The following is a 14,341-nucleotide window of genomic DNA, read 5'->3' on the forward strand; positions in this document are numbered from 1 at the left end:
ATCCAAGCCCACTGCCTACTATGGGGCAGCCGGGTAGTTATGCCCCAGAAGGGCAGGGAGGCATTCATCAGTGAACTCCACAGTGAGCACCCAGGCATTGTGCTGATGAAGGCCATTGCCCGGTCACATGTTTGGTGGCCTGGAATTGATTTAGACCTGGAACACTGTGTTCGCAGGTGCACGACATGTGCCCAGCTGGGTAATGCTCCCAGGGAGGCGCCGCTCAGCCCGTGGCCCTGGCCCACCAGGCCATGGTCACGCATTCATGTTGACTACACGGGCCCATTCATGGGTAAGATGTTCCTTAACGTGGTAGATGCGTACTCGAAATGGATCGTGTGCATCATTCTGAATTCATGCACATCATCCATCACCGTGGAAAGCCTCCATGCGATCTTTGCAACCCACGGCTTGCTGGACATCCTGGTTAGTGATAATGGCCCATGTTTCACAAGCTCCGAATTCCGAGAGTTTATGTCGAGCAATGGCATCAACCACGTCAGGACTGCACCGTTCAAGCCGGCCTCCAATGGCCAGGCGGAACGTGCGGTCCAAATCATTAAGCAAGGTATGCTCAGGATTCAAGGACCCTCCCGACAATGCCGCCTATCGCGCCTCCTGCTGGCCTATAGATCTCGACCGCACTTGCTCACGGGGGTCCCGCCCGCAGAGCTGCTAATGAAATGGACACTCAAAACTCGGTTATCCCTCATTCACCCAGTCCTCACCGACATAGTTGAGGGCAAGCGCAAGTCAGAAAACGAGTACCATGATCGTAATGCGAGAGGGAGATGTATAGAAATAAATGATCCTGTATTCATCCTCAATCACGCTATGGGGCCCAAATGGCTTGAGGGCACTGTAATTGACAAAGAGGGGAATAGGGTCATCGTGGTAAAACTCAACAATGGTCAGGTATGCCGTAAGCATCTGGACTAGGTAAAAAAAAGGTTCAGCATCGAAATGGAGGAACCTGAAGAAGACCATGAGATGGAGCTCACAACACCGCCAGTGAACGAGCAGCAAGAACATTCAGAAGAATGCACAGTCCCTGCGGTCAGCCCGGACAGGCCGGAGTCACCACAGGTGACAGACACTCACGTCAGTGTCCAACAACCAGAGCCCCAACTGCAGCGCTCCACGAGGGAGCGTAGACCACCAGAAAGACTAAACCTATGATCCCAATAAGACTTTGTGGGGGCGAAGGTGATGTCATGTATGTAACCACAATATAACATCACTGTATTACTGTATACACTCAACCTAAATGCACACCTTGACCACAAGGGGTGAACTTGTGGGAGACACTCCTTACCTGATAACACAGGAATAAAAAAGGAGGTCCCATGCAGGGTCATCACTTGAGGTTCTGTGAACAAAGAGTTAAGGTCACAGAGTGACCTTGTCCCCAGAATGTGCTCGTGTGGTTTCATATTGTAGAGTAAGGACTTTACAGCAAGGGAGCCCCAGGTGGGCAGAGGAAACATTTCAAGGACACCCTCAAAGCCTCCTTGATAAAGTGCAATATCCCCATCGACACCTGGGAACCCCTGGCCAAAGATCGCTCTAAGTGGAGGAAGAGCATCCAGGAGGGCGCTGAGCACCTCGAGTCTCGTCGCCGAGGGCATGCAGAAAACAAGCGCAGGCAGCGGAAAGAGTGTGCAGCAAACCAGAATCAACACCCACCCTTTCCTTCAATGACTATCTGTCCCATCTGTGATAGAGACTGTAATTCCCATATTGCACTGTACAGTCACTTGAGAACTCACTTTTAGAGTGGAAGCAAGTCTTCCTCGATTTCGAGGGACTGCCTATGATGATGGTGATGAATCTTGGGGAAGCCAGCAAATCATCATAAACCTACAACCCTCTCATTGTGGGTCTCCTTGGTCATCAGGAAGTTTATGAAGTCCATCCTGCTTGCGTACAGTGCAGTCATCATCATCATCATAGACAGTCCCTCGGAATCGAGAAGACTTGCTTCCACTCTTAAAATGAGTTCTTAGGTGGCTGAACAGTCCAATATGGGAATTACAATCTCTGTCACAGGTGGGACAGATAGTCATTGAAACATAGAAACATAGAAACATAGAAAATAGGTGCAGGAGTAGGCCATTCGGTCCTTCAAGCCTGCACCACCATTCAATAAGATCATGGCTGATCATTCCCTCAGTACCCCTTTCCTGCTTTCTCTCCACACCCCTTGATCCCCCTAGCCGTAAGGGTCATATCTAACTCCCTTTTGAATATATCCAATGAACTGGCATCAACAACTCTCTGCGGCAGGGAATTCCACAGGTTAACAACTCTCTGAGTGAAGAAGTTTCTCTTCATCTCAGTCCTAAATGGCCTACCCCTTATCCTAAGATTGTGTCCCCTGGTTCTGGACTTCCCCAACATCGGGAACATTCTTCCCGCATCTAACTTGTCCAGTCCCGTCAGAATCTTATATGTTTCTATGAGATCCCCTCTCATCCTTCTAAACTCCAGTGTATAAAGGCTTTGATCCAGTCTTTCCTCATATGTCAGTCCAGCCATCCCGGGTTGAGGGAAGGGGTGGGTGAGACTGGTTTGCTGCACGCTCTTTCCGCTGCCTGCGCTTGATTTCTGCATGCTTTCGACCATGAGACTCGAGGTGCACAGCGCTCTCCTGGATGCACTTCCTCCAAGTAGGGCGGTCTTTGGCCAGCGTCTCCCAGGTGTCAGTGGCGATGTTGCACTTTATCAGGGAGGCTTTGAGGGTGTCCTTGTAACATTTCCTCTGCCCAACTTTGGCTCGTTTGCCGTGAAGGAGTTCCGAGTAGAGCGCTTGCTTTGTGAGTCTCGTGTCTGGCATGCGAACTATATGGCCTGCCCAGCGGAGCTGATCAAGTATGTCACCTGGTGAATGCAGAAATGTGTAGCATGCTGTGAGATGGAGCATATATCCCCTGCTGATGCCTGAAAGGAGCCAGAGGCATAGAAGGCAAGTGCCGCAGTCACCTTCACCTCAATGGGTGGTGCAGTCCTGTTTCTGCTGGTAGGCTGTGATATGTTCTACTATACAGTATAAATGCACACGAGGCCCATACTTGAGAGAAGGTCACTCTGTGACCAGTTACCTTTATTACCAAGACCTCAAGTGATGAAGGTGGGTGGAGCTTCCCCTTTTATACCTGAAAGTCCAGGTTAGGAGTGTCTCCCACAGGTTCACCCCCTTGTGGTCAATGTTCTCAAGGTATACAACTTAGTTCAGCTTATACATGGGTTACAATGATAGTTGAATACATGACAGGCTGTAGGTCTGCCTTTATGAGCTGGCATATCTGTCAGCACTTCTTTTCGGAAGCGCAGCTTTCTAATGCACTGTGCTTCAGAGAGCTGCAGGTTTGAGTGCTGTTCCCTATTACCCGTGGAGGGTAAGGCTTCCTCCCCATATGTCACAGTATAGCCCCCAGCTTTTAAAATGTCCTTAATTGTTCTTTAAAATGAACTATAAACTCACATAAACTTCACTATGAAAAACGTAGCCTTCTTCTCCCAATCCTTTAAGCACTCAAATTCTGCTCTGTTTTAAAGGTGGTGCCGTTAGCGCTGGGTGCGCCCTGGATGGGATTTCTTTTTGTTGGCGGTTTCCTGGGCGGACGCTAAATCGGGTGATATGTTTGAAAGTTCCGCCTGGGGCGTTAGCGCAGTGTTGCACACCGATTGACGTCATCCAAACGGTGAAAACATCGGGTGGGCACTAAGTTTTAACGCCGCCGCAAAACCACTGCTGAAAGTTCCACCCGGGCGCAAAATGTTGTGCGTCTCGCTTCGCGCCAAAAAATTGTTTTTGCGCCCCGCCCAGGTGCTAAACGGGTCGCACAGGAGCCAAAAATCCTGCCCATCAGATAGAGATTATCTGCTTCAGCACTCCAGTTGTTAACTGGGACACATATTAGGAAATTCTGCTGCACCATATATGATTCCTTGAGAACCCAGAGAGTTGTGCCTTCAGAAGAGGAAGAGGAGGGGAGAAGTATTGGCAAAATAACAATTGATGAGAATAAACTCTTTAAAAATCTTACTAAGAACAGTTTATAATACATCATTATAATATATTGTATTTTAAGCAGCGAGTGCAGTTTGTGATTCAATGTAATACAGATAATAGTGATCAAAGCGTCATACATTCAGTATTGTTATATTGCATTTTTTTTCTGTTAGAAAATTAAAGGAAGAAATGCAATTCAGTTTGTATTATTTTGCAAAAAGTTTCCTTAATGGTCTACAGCCCTACTACCCCTGCACAATATGTTTAAAATTGGGGCATTTGAGTAAAGAAAAGAAAATTACATTACTGAACTATTGCTGGAACCCCCAGCTAACCATCCTTAGCACAAATAATAAACATGGCTAAAACTATAACCCTCCAGACACACAAGACAGAAGAGTGCCAGATAATTGAAAACATGTGTCTAGTATTTTGATCTACAAATATGACGATGTCTACTTTGAATTCAACTATCCAATTTTTCGCTCTAATATATAATTTCTGTGGTTTATGACTGCTGCTATTCTGTCTTATTTTCCTGGGCAATCCACCTGGTTTTCATACAAATTTTTATACCAGGAATGTTTGATGTCAGTCCTTATTCTGGCTGCAATGCTTAATAAGATCATTCATCCAGCAGTACAACAAAGTAGGTAATTTTGCAGTTAAATGGTCTCAACCTTTCTTAAATTTATCCAAGATCTTTGATGCTGTCTGTCCCATTTCAATATTGATCAAATCAGATCTGAGGTATACTGTTTTATGCAGTGAAAGTTTATCAGGCTAGACTTTCATCTATGATGCAATCAGCAACAGAAATGGTGTAGGGACGGACCTCCACGTCCCAACTGCACCAGCACTGGCCCTGCTGAATTTTCTGGGGTCAGATTAATTTCAATGATGAAGACGTGCTGCCATTGGTATTTCTGCCTCTGATTGGGAGCTCAACACCTGGTGTGTGGGCAATGGTGCGTTGCTGGAGGATTTTAACAGTTGCAGCAACCGAACAGGTCGCCAAGTGTGTTTTCCATTGAAAGCAAGATTAGCGATTGTAAATATCTGTGAGTGCAGAGCCCCCAGATTATTTTGAGGCATCAGTAGAAGTGGCACAATATAGAAGTGGCACAATTCAAGGCGTGGAAGATGTGTTTGGGCTGCAGAGGAGGAGGTTATTAAAGGGAACAGTGGAAGAATGTTGTAAGATTCTTCTTACACAATCCCTCAGATGGCTACTGAAATGCAATAACCTTACTGGGCAGGCAAGGTGAATAGATTTAGTAGAACCTTCCAAGAATGCACTCTAGTAACCATGTTTGCTACTTGCAACCATCTTTTCCTCACTAGCTTCCCAGGAGACTAGCTCTACACCATTATACAACAAGAAGATATAGAGGAGGAAGAACAAGATCACGTAAAGAAAGAAAAAAAGAGCTTGCATTCATATAGCGCTTTGGATGGAACTGGGGATGGAAGATGACGATAATGTCAGGAGATGATTGCCCTAGTCAGATGCGTCTTGGGACTCAGATCTCATCTGTTCTGCTTTTAAAAAGGATGCTTGCAGACCATCCAATGTATGTGCAAACAATGGGGATGATGTCCCAGAAAATGCTGCATATGGCAAGGCAATTGGTGTTTGACTTCAGTAAAAGAGACAGATAGACTGTTAGACAGATAGAGAGATGTACCATGTCATCTGGTACATCTCTCTATCTGTCTAACAGTCTATCTGTTGCACAGGAGGGCAGGAAAAAGAGTGGGAGAGCAATAGTAATAGGGGATTCAATTGTAAGGGGAATAGATAGGCATTTCTGCGGCTGCAACCGAGACTCCAGGATGGTATGTTGCCTCCCTGGTGCAAGGGTCAAGAATGTCTCGGGGCAGGTGCAGGACATTCTAAAAAGGGAGGGAGAACAGCCAGTTGTCGTGGTGCACATTGGTACCAACGACATAGGTTAAAAAAAGGGATGAGGCCCTACGAAATGAATTTAAGGAGCTAGGAGCTAAATTAAAAAGTAGGACCTCAAAAGTAGTAATCTCGGGATTGCTACCAGTGCCACGTGCTAGTCAGAGTAGGACTCGCAGGATAGCGCAGATGAATACGTGGCTTGAGCAGTGGTGCAGCAGGGAGGGATTCAAATTCCTGGGACATTGGAACAGGTTCTGGGGGAGGTGGGACCAGTACAAACCGGACGATCTGCACCTGGGCAGGACCGGAACCAATGTCCTAGGGGGAGTGTTTGCTAGTGCTGTTGGGGAGGAGTTAAATTAATATGGCAGGGGGATGGGAACCAATGCAGGGAGACAGAGGGAAACAAAAAGGAGACAAAAGCAAAAGACAGAAAGGAGATGAGTAAAAGTGGAGGGCAGAGAAACCCAAGGCAAAAAACAAAAAGGGCCACTGAATATAAAGGGGCTGCAGGAGGGGTCAAAACTAGAAATCATGGTTTAAAAACTAGGATTAAAACACTCTACCTAAACGCACGCAGCATTCGAAATAAAGTAAATGAGTTGACGGCACAAATCATTACAAATGGGTATGATTTGGTGGCCATTACAGAAACATGGTTGCAGGGTGGCCAAGACTGGGAATTAAACATACAGGGGTATCTGACGAGTCGGAAAGATAGACAAGAAGGGAAAGGAGGTGGGGTAGCTCTGTTAATAAAGGATGATATCAGGGCAGTTGTAAGAGACGATATTAGCTCTAATGAACAAAATGTTGAATCATTGTGGGTGGAGATTAGAGATAGTAAGGGGAAAAAGTCACTGGTGGGCGTAGTTTATAGGCTCCCAAATAATAACTTTACGGTGGGGCGGGAAATAATCAAGGGAATAATGGAGGCATGTGAAAAAGGAACGGCAGTAGTCATGGGGGATTTTAACTTACTTATCGATTGGTCAACTCAAATCGCACGGGGTAGCCTGGAGGAGGAATTCATAGAATGCATATGGGATTGTTTCTTAGAACAGTATGTTACAGAACCTACAAGGGAGCAAGCTATCTTAGATCTGGTCCTGTGTAATAAGACAGGAAAAATAAACGATCTCCTAGTAAAAGATCCTCTCGGAATGAGTTATCACAGTATGGTTGAATTTGTAATACAGAGTGAGGGTGAGGAAGTAGTGTCTCAAACGAGCGTACTATGCTTAAACAAAGGGGACTGCAGTGGGATGAGGGCAGAGTTGGCTAAAGTAGACTGGAAACACAGACTAAACGGTGGCACAATTGAGGAACAGTGGAGGACTTTTAAGGAACTCTTTCATAGTGCGCAACAAAAATATATTACAGTGAAAAAGAAGGGTGGTAAGAGAAGGGATAACCAGCCGTGGATAACCAAGGAAATAAAGGAGAGTATCAAATCAAAGACCAATGCGTATAAGGTGGCCAAGGTTAGTGGGAAACTAGAAGATTGGGAAAATTTTAAACAACAGCAAAGAATGACTAAAAAAGCAATAAAGAAAGGAAAGATAGATTACGAAGGTAAACTTGCGCAAAACATAAAAACAGATAGTAAAAGCTTTTGCAGATATATAAAACGGAAAAGAGTGACTAAAGTAAATGTTGGTCCCTTAGAAGATGAGAAGGGGGATTTAATAATGGGAAATGTGAAAATGGCTGAGACCTTAAACAATTATTTTGCTTCGGTCTTCACAGTGGAAGACACAAAAACCATGCCAAAAATTGCTGGTCACAGGAATGTGGGAAGGGAGGACCTTGAGACAATCACTATCACTAGAAAGGTAGTGCTGGAAAGGCTAATGGGACTCAAGTTAGACAAGTTCCCTGGTCTTGATGAAATGCATCCCAGGGTATTAAAAGAGATGGCGGAAGTTATAGCAGATTCATTCGTTATAATCTACCAAAATTCTCTGGACTCTGGGGAGGTACCAGTGGATTGGAAAGCAGCTAATGTAACGCCTCTGTTTAAAAAAGGGGGCAGACAAAAGGCAGGTAACTATTGGCCGGTTAGTTTAACATCTGTAGTGGGGAAAATGCTTGAAGCTATCATTAAGGAAGAAATAGCGGGACATCTAGATAGGAATAGTGCAATCAAGCAGACGCAGCATGGATTCAGGAAGGGGAAATCATGTTTAACTAATTTACTGAAACTCTTTGAGGATATAACGAGCATGGTGGATAGAGGTGTACCAATGGATGTTGTGTATTTAGATTTCCAAAAGGCATTCGATAAGGTGCCACACAAAAGGTTACTGCAGAAGATAGAGGTACGCGGAGTCAGAGGAAATGTTTTAGCATGGATAGAGAATTGGCTGGCGAACAGAAATTAGAGAGTCGGGATAAATGGGTCCTTTTCGGGGTGGAAATCGGTGGTTAGTGATGTGCCACAGGGATCGGTGCTGGGACCACAACTGTTTACAATATACATCGATGATCTGGAAGAGGGGACAGAGTGTAGTGTAACAAAATTTGTAGATGACACAAAGATTAGTGGGAAAGCGGGTTGTGGAGAGGACACAGAGAGACTGCAAAGAGATTTGGATAGGTTAAGCGAATGGGCTAAGGTTTGGCAGATGGAATACAATGTCGGAAAGTGTGAGGTCATCCACCTTTCCTGACCAATTAGCTGGAGTGGTTCCGATAACGTCATGGATGACTCGACTTTAGCTGAGATATTTAAAGGAGCAATGGACAGGTGGACTATGAAAGTAAACTAGCACAAAATATAAAAACAGATAGCAAGAGTTTCTATAGGTATATAAAAAGGAAAAGAGTGGCTAAAGTAAATGTTGGTCCCTTAGAGGACGAGAGCGGGGAACTTGTAATGGGGAACATGGAGATGGCACAAACTCTGAACAAATATTTTGTATCAGTCTTTAAGGTAGAGAACACTAACAGTATTCTGACAGTGGTTAGTCAAGGGGGGGGAGGAACTTAACACAATCACAATCACTAAGGAGGTGGTACTCAGTAAGATAATGGGACAAAAGGCAGATAAATCCCCTGGACTTGATGGCTTACATCCTAGGGTCTTAAGAGAAGTAGCGGCAGGGATTGTGGATGCATTGGTTGTCATTTACCAAAATTCCCTGGATTCTAGGGAGGTTCCAGCAGATTGGAAAACTGCAAATATAATGCCCCTATTTAAAAAAGGAGGCAGACAAAAAGCAGGAAACTATAGACCAGTTAGCCTAACATCTGTGGTTGGGAAAATGTTGGAGTCCATATTAAAGAAGCAGTAGCAGGACATTTGGAAAAGCAAAATTCAGTCAGGCAGAGTCAGCATGGATTTATGAAGGAGAAGTCATATTTGACAAATTTGCTGGAATTCTTTGAGGATGTAACGAACAGGGTGGATAAAGGGGAATCAATGGATGTGGTGTATTTGGACTTCCAGAAGGCATTTGACAAGGTGCCACATGAAAGGTTGCTGCACAAGACAAATTTCACGGGGTTGGGAGTAATATGGATAGAGGATTGGCTAACTAACAGAGAACAGAGAGTGGGATAAAAGGTTCATTCTCTGGTTGGCAACCAGTAACTAGTGAGGTGCCGTAGGGATCAGTGCTGGGACCTCAATTATTTACAATCTATATTAACGACTTGGAAGAAGGGACTGAGTGCAACGTAGCCAAGTTTGCTGACGATACAAAGATGGGAGGAAAAGCAATGTGTGAGGAGGTCACAAAAAATCTGCAAAAGGACATAGACAGGCTAAGTGAGTGGGCAAAAATTTGGCAGATGAAGTATAATGTTGGAAAGTGTGAAGTCATGCACTTTGGCGGAAAAAAAATCAAAGAGCAAGTTATTATTTAAATGGAGAAAGGTGGCAAAGTGCCGCAGTACAGCAGGACCTGGGGGTACTTGTGTTTGTAAAACAAAAGGTACAGCAAGTGATTCGGAAGGCCAATGGTATCATGGCCTTTATTGCAAAGGGGATGGAGTATAAAAGCAGGGAAGTCTTGCGACAGCTATTCAAGGTATTGGTGAAGCCACACCTGGAATACTGCGTGCAATTTTGATTTCCATATTTACGAAAGGATATACTTGCTTTGGAGGCAGTTCAGAGAAGGTTCACTAGGTTGACTCCGGGGATGAGGGGGTTGACATGAGGAAAGGTTGAGTAGGTTGAGCCTCTACTCATTGAAATTCAGAAGAATGAGAGGTGATTTTATCGAAACGTATAAGATTATGAGGGGGCTTGACAAGGTGGATGCAGCGAGGATGTTTCCACTGATGGGGAGACTAGAACTAGAGTGCATGACCTTAGAATAAGGGGCCGCCCATTTAAAACTGAGATGAGGAGAAATTTCTTCTCTCAGAGGGTTGTAAATCTGTGGAATTTGCTGGTTCGGAGAGCTGTGAAAGCTGGGACATTGAATAAATTTAAGACAGAAATAGACAGTTTCTTGAGCGATAAGGGGTTATGGGGAGCGGGCGGGGAAGTGGAGCTGAGTCCATGATCATATCAGCCATGATGTTATTGAATGGCAGAGCAGGCTCGAGGGGCTGTATGGCCTACTCCTGCTCCTATTTCTTATGTTCTTACATTCTTATGATGTCACTTGAAGGCTGGTGGAGGTGGAGTTGTCCATGAGAGTCCTGACGTTCCAGGTCCCGAACTTCATGTTAAAGGAGTGGAAATGCCTGTGCGCGAGTTCTTTTAACGTGGACTAGTCGTTGCACACCGGCCACCACACAGGCTTAGCTGAGCAAGGCCTTGGTCCAGTGGCAAGGGGGTCCAAGATGATTGGAGACTAGGCACTGCTGTATGGGCCTAGTTGCCTACGGCGAGATATTGGCCACAAGCTCAGCGCTGAGTCGCCCCAACCCTCTTCACAATCTTCCTCGCTGTTATGCTCCACCTCATAGTCAACAAGCTTCCTGCTGGAATGGAACTAAACTACAGAATCTTCGTCGTCTCCAGGCCAGGTCCAAGACCACCCCAACATCTGTCGTCGAGTTACAGTACGTGAACGACGCCTGCGTCTGCGCACATTCAGAGGCGGAACTCCAAGTTATAATCAACGTATTTACTGAGGTGTATGAAAGTTTGGGCTTATGCTAAACACCGTAAGACAAATGTCCTCCGCCAGCCTGTCCTTGCCGCACAGCACTGCCCCCCAGTCATCAAGGTCCCCGATTCGGCCCTCGACAACGTGGAACTTTTCCTATACCTCGGGAGCCTCTTATCAACAAGAGCAGACATTGACGATGAGATTCAACACTGCCTCTAGTGCGCCAGTGCAGCCTTCGGCCGCCTGAGGAAAAGAGTGTTTGAAGACCAGGCCCTCAAATCTGCCACCAAGCTCATGGTCTACAGGGCTGTAGTAATACCCGCCCTCCTGTATGACTCAGAGACATGGATCATGTACAGTAGACACCTCAAGTCGCTGGAGAAATACCACCAACGATGTCTCCGCAAGATCCTACAAGTCCCCTGGGAGGACAGACGCACCAACGTTAGCATCCTTGCCCAGGCCAACATCCCCAGCTTTGAAGCACTTACTACACTTAATCAGATCCGCTGGGCAAGCCACATTGTTCGAATGGCAGACATGAGACTGCCAAAGCAAGCGCACTACTCGGAACTCCTTCACTGCAAAAGAGCCAAAGGTCTGCAGAGGGAACGTTACAAGGACACTTTCAAAGCCTCCCTGATAAAATGCAACATCCCCACTGACACCTGGGAGTCCCTGGCCAAAGACCGCCCTAAGTGGAGGAAATGCATCTGGGAGGGCACTGAGCACCTCGAGTCTCATTGCCGAGAGCATGCAAAAACCAAGCACAGGCAGCGGAAAGAGCGCTTGTCAAACCAGTCCCCACCCACCTCTTCCCTCAACGACTATCTGTCCCACCTGTGACAGGGACTGTGATTCTCGTATTGGACTGCTGAGCAACCTAAGGACTCATTTTTAGAGTGGAAGCAAGTCTTCCTCGATTCCGAGGGACTGCCTATTATGGTGGAGGTGGAACGCTAATTGTTACAGCAGAAATTTGTTGCCGGTAGAACAGTTTGATAATAGTACAGCCTGAATAATGCAGAGTCAATGACAGACAGCGGCCCCCAGGTTCAGTGATGCCTCCTTGGAGGTATTATTCAAAGAAGTAAGGCCCGCAGGGACATCCTATACCCTACGGATGAGAGGAAGAGGCCAGTGGCACTGGCCAAGGCTGCATGGCTGGAGATAGCAGAGGAAGTGAGCAGCAGGAGTGTTGTGCCAAGGACATGGATCCAATACAGGAAGCATTTTAATTTCCTCATGAGCTCAGGAAAAGTAAGTACAATGCCACATTGCCCTACATCCTGATGTGCGTGTCATCTCAACCTCCTTACTTTGCCTTCCCAATCCTACTCCTGCGCATCATTACTCACACCAACCTACCTTGCAGGTCCACCCATCCCTCTCTCTCTATGCGCTTACTCACATCCTCATCTGACCATCCACCACTGACATTCACCCTCATCCTAACGCAATGTCACACCTTTGCCTCATTGTCACCCTCTACAGATGTTGCTCATCCATCACTTGCACTCATTCTATGACCCTCACTCAAAGATCTCTTGCTTCCCTCCTTGCAGGAGAAGAGTGCAGAACACACAGGAAAGGCAGAGAACTGGAGGTGGCCCTCCAGTAACAAAACCATTGACTGTAACAGAGGAGGAAGCCCTGGGCATCAGTGGAGTAACAGAGCTGCTGTCGGTGGAAGATGGAGAGAAGAAGATCTCCGAGCTACCTGGTGACAGAATTGAATATCATATAGCAACAGTCACTAACGCTGACTTAATATCAGCAACCAGGGAAACATGATCATGTGCATAATGGTAACTTAAAACATTCTTATTAGAGTCATCTCTTTACTCTGCCACAGGCCCATCAAGTGTCCCTGCCACTCAGAAGAGGTCGCAGACTCTGAGGTGCACCGTCACATGATCCATGCACACCCAGCAACAGCGCAGATACGCACAGGTTGGAGAAAGAGTAGTGTTGTCATCTGCTGTCTCACACATCACATGTGGGCAGGAGCAGATGGTGGACACAGGTACAGCAGTGGAGGGTCCTCGTCAGAGGGTGCAGGATGCTCTAAGCAATGCTCAGCTGGATGCAGATGCTGGACTTGGGGGCCATCAACAAACAGGATGATGCTTGAGCAACAAAAAATGCGGGTGGTTCTCGCAGATATTCCAGCCATGTTGTGCTCGATTGTAGGGAGAATGGAGGAATCCATCTCCAACATAAGCAATACGATGTCGCAGGCGATGGCTATGATCTATTCGTCCATGGAAAGGATGGCCACCTGCATGGAGCATCAAATGCATCTGTCGAACAAGTGCATGCTTGCTGTGAACAACAGCTTGCAGACTCTGATTGCAGCCATATCCAGGATGGATAGACACCTAGAGTTGGCCCTTAATTGTACCACTGATATGCAGCAAAGTGCTCTCCAGCTCCTTGCTAGCAGGGAAATGTGGGTGGCCCATGAGAGGGATGATGGTGAGAGAGGACATGGAAGCGTGGGCTCTGCTCAAAGTGCTCCCACTTTTCTCCCGTTGCTCACCCCCAACCCCCACCCTCAGTTTGAGCCCTATATGCTGACTCATATCCCGATAGCGAAGTCTGTCCCTGCACAGGTGCAATATGCAATATGCACCGCTGCTGGTGCCATGTCCACTTCAGTTTCCTCCTCTTCCTCTTCGTGTTCCTCCTGCTCCTCATCCTCATCATCTTCCTCGTCCGAAGAGGCTCTGCACGCTGCGCCTTGCTCCTCCTGTAGCTCCAATCCTCACTGCTGCGCTATGTTGTGCAGAGTGCAGTGTATGACAAACATTCTAGCGACCCTGGTTGGGGCGTATTGAATGGCTCCTCTAGATCTATCCAGGCATCTGAAGCTCATCTTCAGTAGCTTACTCTATTATACATCTCAACATCATCTGGCTTTAATTGGAGCGCTCTTTGGCCTCATTGCTTGATTTCCTCATGGGTGTCATCAGCCATGTCTTCACTGGATACCCCTTGTCTCCAAGCAGCCAGCTGGTAAGTCTGGTCGGAGGTGTGAAGAGCTGAGGGTGGGTGGACTGGCGCAGGATGAATGATTCATGACAGCTCCCTGGATATCTGGCACACACATGCATGATGATCTTTTTGTGATTGCAGAAGAGCTGCACATTGAGGGAGTGGAAGCACTTATGGTTCACAAACATTCCTGGGTGATGTGGGGCTGTCTTGATGATCACACGTGTGCAGTCAATGACACACTGCACCTGTGGGAAGCCAGCCAGAGCCGCAAAGTCTAGTGCCCGCTCAGTCTGACTGGCTTCATCAGTGCAAAGTGTACATAAGTGCCTGATTTGTCAAACAGGG

This window comes from Pristiophorus japonicus, chromosome 1, assembly GCF_044704955.1.
Source record: "Pristiophorus japonicus isolate sPriJap1 chromosome 1, sPriJap1.hap1, whole genome shotgun sequence".
Classification (NCBI taxonomy): Eukaryota; Metazoa; Chordata; class Chondrichthyes; family Pristiophoridae; genus Pristiophorus; species Pristiophorus japonicus.